Raw genomic sequence first — 8,961 nt, forward strand, 5'->3', positions numbered from 1 at the left:
ATATTAATGGCAAAAGTTATTCACAGTTTGATTAGCACATTAAAACTCATTTATCTTATCATCTGGGAAGCAAAGCCAGAAAAAAGTTGAAACACCAGATGAGGTATTTAGCAGGTGATTTAGAAAATCTGGCCTTCCTTCTGCTTTGTGAGAGAGCAAGCAAATATCTGAAGGGAGGGAAGGAAGGAGGAAATGAAGAAGGAAAGAAGGAAAGATCATAGAATATTTTGGTTGGAAGGGATGTTTAAAGTTCATCTAGTCTGTGCTGGATCAAGAACTGGCTGGATGGCAGAGCTCAGAGAGCGGTGGTGAATGGTGCCACATCCAGTTGGCAGCCAGTCACTAGTGGTGTCCCCCAAGGATCAGTGCTGGGCCCAGTCCTGTTCAATATCTTTATTGATGACCTGGACGAGGGCATTGAGTCCAGCATCAGTAAGTTTGCAGATGACACCAAGCTAGGAGCAGGTGTTGATCTGTTGGAAGGTAGGAGAGCCCTACAGAGGGACCTGGACAGGCTGGATGGGTGGGTAGAGGCCAATGGGATGAGATTTAACAAGGCCAAGTGCAGGGTTCTGCACTTTGGCCACAACAAACCCAAGCAGCGCTATAAGCTGGGGACTGAGTGGCTGGAGAGCAGCCAGGAGGAAAGGGACCTGGGGGTACTGATAGATACTAGGCTGAAGATGAGGCAGCAGTGTGCCCAGGTGGCCAAGAGAGCCAATGGCATCCTGGCCTGCATCAGGAACAGTGTGGCCAGTAGGACAAGGGAGGTTATTCTTCCCCTGTACTCAGCACTGGTCAGGCCGCACCTTGAGTCCTGTGTCCAGTTCTGGGCCCCTCAATTCAAGAAGGATGTTGAGGTGCTGGAACATGTCCAGAGAAGGGCAACAAAGCTGGTGAGGGGCCTGGAGCACAAATCCTATGAGGAGAGGTTGAGGGAGCTGGGTCTGTTTAGCCTGGAGAAGAGGAGGCTCAGGGGTGATCTTATTACTGTCTACAACTACCTGAAGGGGCATTGTAGCCAGGTGGGGGGTGGCCTCTTCTCCCAGGCAACCAGCAATAGAACAAGGGGACACAGTCTCAAGTTGTGCCAGGGTAGGTATAGGCTGGATGTTAGGAAGAAATTCTTCCCAGAGAGAGTGATTTCCCATTGGAATGGGCTGCCCAGGGAGGTGGTGGAGGCACCATCCGTGGGGGTCTTCAAGAAAAGACTGGATGAGGCACTTAGTGCCATGGTCTAGTTGATTGGTTAGGGCTGGGTGCTAGGTTGGACTGGATGATCTTGGAGGTCTCTTCCAACCTGGTTGATTCTATGATTCTAGTCCAGTTCCCCTGCAATGAACAAGAACACCATCAAACAGATGTCTAGCCTGACCTCGAATGTTTACAGGATCGAGGCATCTATCATCTGTGTGCAACCCGTGCCAGTGTTTCACCACTTTCATTGTAAAAAATGTCTTCCTTGCATCTTTTCCAGATCTCCTCTCTTATTTTAAAACCATCATCACCCTATGTCCTGTCACAAGAGGCCCTCTTAAAAAAGTCTGTCCACATCTTTCTTATAAGCACTGTTTCAGTACTGAAAACTGCAATAAGGTTGCCCTGGAGCTTTCTCTTCTCCAAGATGAAAAGCTGTACCACCCAGCCTTTCCTCACAGGAGAGGTGTCCCATCCCTCTAGTCATCTTTGTGTCCACCCTCTGGGTCTGTTTCAGCAGGTCCATGTCTTTATTGCACCAAGTACTCCAGAACTGGATGCAGTACTCCAGTTGGAGTCTGAACAGATCAGAGCAGAAAGTCGGATTCAACTCTCTTAGCATGGTGATCTTATTTCTTTTGATGCAGCCTGGGATGTGACAGGCCTCTGGTCTGCAAGCACACATTGCTGGGTCACGTCTGGCTTTCATCCACTGGTACCCACCATGTCCTTCTCAGGACTGCTCTCAGTCGCTTCATACTCCAGCCTGTATTGATACCAGGGGTTGCCCCAGCCCAGGCACAGGACCTTACACTTGACCTTGTCAAACTCATGGGCCAAATTCTCAAGCTTGTCTAGGTCCCTCTGGATGGCTTATCATCCCTCAACCACACCACTCAGCTTGGTGTCAGCTGCAGTCTTGCTGAGAGTGCACTTGATCCTGCTGTTTATGTCATTGATGAAGATGTTAAACAGTACAGGATACCAGTTGTTCACCAATCTCCATCTATGCATTGAACCATTGACCACTACCTTCTGAATGGGACCATCCAGTCAATTAATAGATTAATGATTAAATATTGGAATGATAGGGGCCCCAGAAAAGGGAAAACAAAACCGAAATTAGTCCATTATTGTATGATAATATGGCCAAAGGAATTAATACGTCCACATGTGCATTGGTCTATGTTTGGGTCTTTTGAGGACTGGGTTTATCAAGCCCTGGTAGAATGTGTGAGCAACAGGAAAATATTTAGCCAGGAGGAGGATGAATATGTTGACCTCTGGAAACTATCAGCGGAAAGAAAAGTTACAGCGCTGTATGCTCTAACAGCAGAAAGAGACAAAAGGGAGAAGAGAGGAATGAGATAACTTAGATAACTTACCGCCGCTTCAGCCCCCTCCCCCTCCCTTGCAGCTGCCGCCGCTTCAGCCCCAGTGCCACCTCTGCAGGATGATCAACCCCCAGCTGCTAGAACGAGGAATAGTACAAGGGAGAGTCAGAAAGTACAAGCTACAACTAAAGAATTAAAAGGGACAGGGCCCAAGGGCCCTCTGTAGAATCAGAGTTCAAAAGAAAGAGAACCTCCTGTGTGTTATTATTGCAATAAGAAGGGACATATCCAGCAATAGTGCCGCAAAAGGACACAGGATGAGAAATTATTCAAGGAAGACTAGGGGAGTCAGGGGCTGGATCTTTTGGAGACCCCACCATCTACTGAGCCCTTGATAAAATTATTAATAGGACCTCATAAGGAGGAAGTGGAGCTTTCAGTGGACACAGGAGCTGAGAAGACCACCATTAAAAAACAACAACTCCCAACAGGGGTACAAAAAGGGAAGAATAGCACAATGGTCATAGGAGCTAAAGGAGAACCATTTAAAGTACCTATTTTGAAGGAAGTAGAAATAGAAGCAGAAGATAAAATTTGTCTAAATGATGTGTTATTATTACTGGAGGCAGCACATAAACTACAAGGAAACAATCTACCTCCAGAATTTCAGTGGTACAGTGTAATAGACCTAAAGGATGCCTTCTGGGCTTGTCCACTAATGGAGGAATCAAGGGATTACTTTGCTTTTGAATGGGAAGATCCAGGGACAGGGAGAAGACAACAATTAAGGTGGACGGTACTACCTCAGGGATTTACAGAGTTCCCCAACTTATTTGGTCAAACATTGGAGAAGTTATTACAACAGCTGGTGTTTCCAGAGGGGACAAAATTGTTGCAGTATGTGGATGACTTACTGATAGCAAGAAAAAAACTAAAGAGGCAGTCTGAGAAGCCACCATACAGACTCTAATTTTTTTTTGGAGCAAAAGGACTTAAGGTATCAAAAGAGAAGCTACAATTTGTGGAACAAGAAGTAAAGTATTTAGGACACTGGTTGAGCAAAGGGGAAAAGAAACTAGACCCTGAAAGAATATCTGGGATCTTGGGGATTAAGACTCCAGAAAATAAGAAGGAAGTCAGACAGTTATTGGGACTTCTTAGATATTGTAGACCATGGGTAGAAGGATATAGCAAAAGGGTAAAATACTTGTTAGTTATAGTAGATCACCTAACCTAATGGGTGGAAGCTTACCCAGTGACCAGAGCAACTGCACATATTGTGGTAAAGGTATTATTGGAAAATATAATAGCAAGATATGGGGTAGTGGAACATATTGATTCAGATCGAGGGACACATTTTACCTCAAGAATAATTAGGAAACTATCAGAAACCTTAGGTATTTCATGGGAATATCACACTCCGTGGCAACCCCAGAGTTCAGGGAAGGTTGAACGAATGAATCAAACACTAAAACAGCAATTAGAAAAATTAATGTTGGAAATTCAGTTATCATGGATTAAATGTCTGCCTATAGCATTGTTAAACCTAAGGATGGAGCAGCAGAGCAGCACGGGACTTCCCCCCTACGAAATGCTATAGGGAATGCCATATTGGGCCGGGATGCCCAGGGGTAACAAACTGATAGAGGATAAGAACATCCAGAAGTATGTCACAGAAATCTTCAAAAGGCAAGATGAATTACAGGAGATGGGGATGCTGGATAAAACTCCACCTCTGGGGTTTGCAATCCATAAAATTAAACCTGGTGTTAAGGTACTGAAAAAGACCTGGAAAGAAGAAATTTTGTTACCTATGTGGGAAGGCCCTTTTCTTGTGTTACTCACCACAGAAAACGGCCATCAGAACAGTGGAAAAAGGGTGGACACATGCCTCATGAGTAAAAGCACCTGTCCAGGAGTGGCAAGTGACTTCGGATCCAGGAGAAAGAAAAGTGACACTAAGGAGGCAATAAGATAAGCACTGGCGGAATTTGTAAAACTTATCACTCCTACGGGACTAATTGGGACTTCAGAACCAATACTCAAAACTGGCAACAGGTGTTTAAACTGTTACAAACAGGAAGGATTGTTTAGTGGGGAAGAATTGGGGTTTTTTGGTGATGTTTGTTTGGTTTGGGGTTTTTTTTGTGTGTTTTTCTTTTGATTTGACACATATTTCAAGAAAAGCAAAAAGGGCAGTGAGAGGCACCCAAGGAAATAAAAAGAGGGCAAGACCAGAGTGGGAACCAGTGCTGCGGCTGAAGAAGGGCTGCCGAGGGCTGTAACCCCTCTGGGCTGTGACTGCCAAGTAACATGGCCCTGACTGGACCTCTTCTGTGCATATCTGGGTTAAGCCTCCTAGCCCTGGAACAAGCCCAGAATTGCAGTGACTGCATTACTGCAACTCTGAGGGGCAAAACTGTGTCTCAAACACTGGTATACCATAAAATTTATGAGTGTAAAGGACAAAAGTTAGATCCCTATTATCACAACCAAACAGAATATGCCACATGTCATGAGAAGGGAAAAATCACTTGTTATGATCCAAAGGAAGTTCCCTATCTATGGTGGGTAGAAATAAGGGCAAATGATGGGAAAGGCAAATTGTTAGGAAGAAGCCAAATGACCACCAACCTCAGTCAACCCCTTTGGGTAACTTTTGATGCTTGCCAGGCTATTGACAATTATGGTGCTTCAAACTGTGGGAATATGGGGTGGAGATGTTATTGTAATAGGCAAGAAAAATATATTTGATCAGAGGATCCTGGCCATTGCCACCAGTATCGTAATTCACCTGTATATGTGGTGGAAGCACCTTGGGTCTTAGCCCAGGAAAGAGCCCAGTACTATTGTGGGGAGACATGGTGGAATTGTGTGTGTTGGGCCACCTGGAAGAAGGGACCAAATTCATGGGTAGGTCTGAGAGTGGGAGTAAAAAGGGGAATCCCATCAGCAGATTGCACTGCTGAAACCTGTAATCCAGTGAATCTAACAATATATGACATAGAAAAATGGGAAAAAGCAACGTATATGAGATATGGAGTCAGAATTGCAGGAAAGGGGTCAGACCCAGGGATGATGCTTGACATAAAAGTCCTACAAGAGGGTAGAGAAGGGAAATCACAACATTTAGTATTTCTTTCATTTTATCATGAGATAAAATCAGGAGTTAAGTATGAGATTCCAACAGTAATCATTGCAAAATCATTGAATGTAACCAATTGCTATGTCTATGGAGGTACCAATCAAGGAGATTGATGGCCCTGGGAATCAATGGAAGTGAACATCTCTGATCCTAACACCTGGAAAGTAGAGAGAGGTACCAGAAAGCAGCAGTGGGTCCTACAAACCAGTATCATTGGAAGAAGTTGCTGGCAGAGACTGGGTGGTTAATTTGTAGGGAATTTGGAGTGTGAAGGAGGTTATGAGTGGAATGAAACTAAAAATACATGGGAAAGATGGGGCACTCCTCTGGAGATGCCATCCCAATTGAGAAACTGGACTAATGGTAGCACAATCATAAATGGGTGGCCAGCCTCGAGTGGATATTACTGAATATGTGGGAGAGTAGCATATGCTCACCTACCCAAAAATTGGGTAGGATTATGTGTATTGGGAACAGTTAGACCCAGCTTCTTCCTGTTACCTATCTCCAAGGGGGGAAGATTAGGTGTACAGCTGTACACTGAGACTGATGAGTTATGAAGGGCCAGGAGGGATCTCCAAATGGGAAACTGGAAAGACAACAAGTGGCCTCCCGAAAGGATCATTGCCTATTATGATCCTGCAACATGGGCAGAAGATGGATCTTGGGGTTATTGAACCCTAATATATATGCTTAACAGAAAAATTAGACTGCAAGCAGTAGTAGAACAAATAGTAAGCAAAACTGGAGATGCTTTGAACCTGGTAGCAAAGCAAAATACCCAAATGAGAACTGCTATATATCAAAATAGATTAGCATTAGACTATCTACTGGCTCATGAAGGGGGTGTGTGTGGGAAATTCAACCTAACCAACTGCTGCCTGGGAATAGATGATGAAGGAAACGCTGTTAACCAACTGGTAAAAGAGATGGAAGAAAACTGCTCACTTCCCAATACAAACCTGGAATGGGGTAAGCTTAGAGAGCTGGTGGAATAACCTGGGGGTAAGCGATTGATTTACTAAATTGGCTTTAGTGGGCGGGGGAGTGATGATTGTGATATTAATTGTACCCTGTCTCGTTCCATGTTTTGTAAGACTGATCACGATGGTCGTGCAAGGGATGCAGGTAGCCATTGTACCTGATAACCCAGAAGGGAGAACCAAATCTCAACCTATAATGATTATTCAGGTGACAAAAGAAAGGATAAAAGATGGAGAGTTAAACTCTCTAGAGCAAGTAATTGCTCGATTTGAAGCTAAGACACAAATCAAACTGATCAAAAAGCAAATGGGGGATTGTGTGAAATGTTTGATCTGATCAATTCGTGGCAAGAAGCCACAGACAGGGAGGAGGGGAGATTCTGAATGGAGCTGCACTCCTCCTTGCACAGCCATCACAAAAGCAAGTACTTGGTTTAAGATAACAGAGCAATAAATAATTAGAAACTAGAAAGGGTGGTGGAGGAGGAAGGCAGGTGGAAGAGACAGCCTTTGCACATGAGCAAACCGAGGAAGAGTCATACAAAGGACACTACTAGTTTAGAGTTCACGGAAAGGACACTTGAAGAAGACCCCTAACTTCATCGGGGAAGACCCCTAACTTCATCACTGAAGACCCCCAGAGGGACCACCGGATAAAAAGAGACATGCATGGAAGAGATACCTCCCATTCTTGAAACTGATAAGGAAAACCCAACCTTTTCTTAGAATTTGTAATGAATATGTAATAGAGTAGGATATGAAAACACTGCAAACAAAGGGTGTGCGTTAGGGCAGAGCAGAGTCTCCCCACGCACCCAGACCTGTACATTGCTGGATTCCTGCAACTCTATTAAAAGCCTTATTTTGCATGAATCTAAGTTTATGCCTGTTATTTTTGACACTCGATATTACTTTCCTCAGTAGTGTCCAGATGTTACCAAATGAACAGATGACAGGACATGGTCAAGTGCTTGTCCCAGCAATGCCTTAAGCAGATCGAGCTGCATTCAGCGTCATCCCCGAGGTGAGCAGACACTCAGAATTTCCCCTGCCGTCTAATTATTTCAAGTTATAGCAATAACCGTAGCCGATGAGACGGGCAGTTCAGCACAGCGAGTGTTAGAGCAGCTCCCCAGACCACAGTCTAGCACCGTGTCCCGGTCACTGCACAACACTGCAACCCTGCTGCAAGGCACAGCATCCTCCTCCCTGCTTTTATGGCCTGGCTTACAGCACTGCCAAGAAGAGTCAATGCCGTCAGCAGACGCAGCTTCTCCACGCTGAGCAGTGCAGCCCTGGACTGCTGCTGCTCTTCCAGCCACAGGCGCTCACAGATCTGAAGTTGTTTTTATTCTGCTCGAATATAAACACCTCTCCGAGTGACTACAGACTGCTGAACAGGCACTGACAGCTGTAGGGAAGGGCTGAAGTACAGAACTACACTTTCTTAATTTTAACGTCGTTTAAGGGCGGTACACAGCCCCACAGTAAAGCCCAAGTGCCTGCACCCACTCCCACCGCTCCTGCACAGCTACAGCTCCCGGCAGCAAGTCCCCGCCATGTTCTGCTCTCAGGGGCGGCGACCGCATAGCCGCCTTTTCCTCCCTCCTGGCAGCAGGTACCTCCACGCCGTCCCCTCACAGACCGAGTCTGCATGCGCATCCGCCTCCTCACACCGCGTACCTGCCGCCCGTCCTCCGCTCGCGGAAGCGGAGCAGAGTCACTGCCGCGGCCCAACTGCCAAGAGGGGAGGAGCCGGGCGGCGCGAGCCAGCCCCCAGCAGGCGCGCGCGCGGTAACGGTCGCTGGCTCTCGGCGCCAGAATTCAATTGTTGCAGCAGCTCAGCTTTGGAAGCGGCGCTGGTAGTGAGGTACTGGGGCTTGGGGAGGTGACAGGCTTGCGGCTCTCGGCGCCAGAATTCAGTTCTTGCAGCAGCTCAGTTGTTGAAAGGGTGCGGGTGGTGAGGTACTGGGGCTTGGGGAGGTGACAGGCTTGCGGCTCTCGGCGCCAAAATTGAGTTCTTGCAGCAGCTCAGTTGTTGAAGGGGTGCTGGTGGTGAGGTACTGGGGCTTGGGGAAGTGGCAGGCCCGCGGCCCGTGTGCTAGACATGTCTGCGCTCGGAGAGGGTTCGCTTGGCTGGGGCTCCCGAGGGGCTGTGGGTAGTCTCCGCGCCGGCGGCGCGAACGTGGAGATCGGTGATGGCAGCAGGGGCATGTGGTGGGCTGTGGGCGCTCCCCCAGTGAAATTTACCAGACCAGCTCAGACGTCTTGGAAGTAAGATAAAGCTGTATTTTACAGCAAA

General features: G+C 46.6%; 1 protein-coding gene across 2 annotated transcripts in view; it reads right to left on the minus strand.

Annotated features, from left to right (window-relative positions):
- Nucleotides 1–8,384, minus strand: part of PTGR1 (prostaglandin reductase 1) — a 33,212-nt gene extending 24,828 nt beyond the window's left edge. For both annotated transcript variants that reach the window (XM_064176600.1, XM_064176601.1), the window contains exon 1: nucleotides 8,282–8,384. The gene's annotated coding sequence lies outside the window, so the exon portion shown is untranslated. The remainder of the gene's footprint in view (nucleotides 1–8,281) is intronic.
- Between the last annotated feature and the right edge of the window lie 577 nt (nucleotides 8,385–8,961).

Source organism: Pogoniulus pusillus, chromosome Z (assembly GCF_015220805.1).
Source record: "Pogoniulus pusillus isolate bPogPus1 chromosome Z, bPogPus1.pri, whole genome shotgun sequence".
In the NCBI taxonomy this organism is placed as follows: Eukaryota; Metazoa; Chordata; class Aves; order Piciformes; family Lybiidae; genus Pogoniulus; species Pogoniulus pusillus.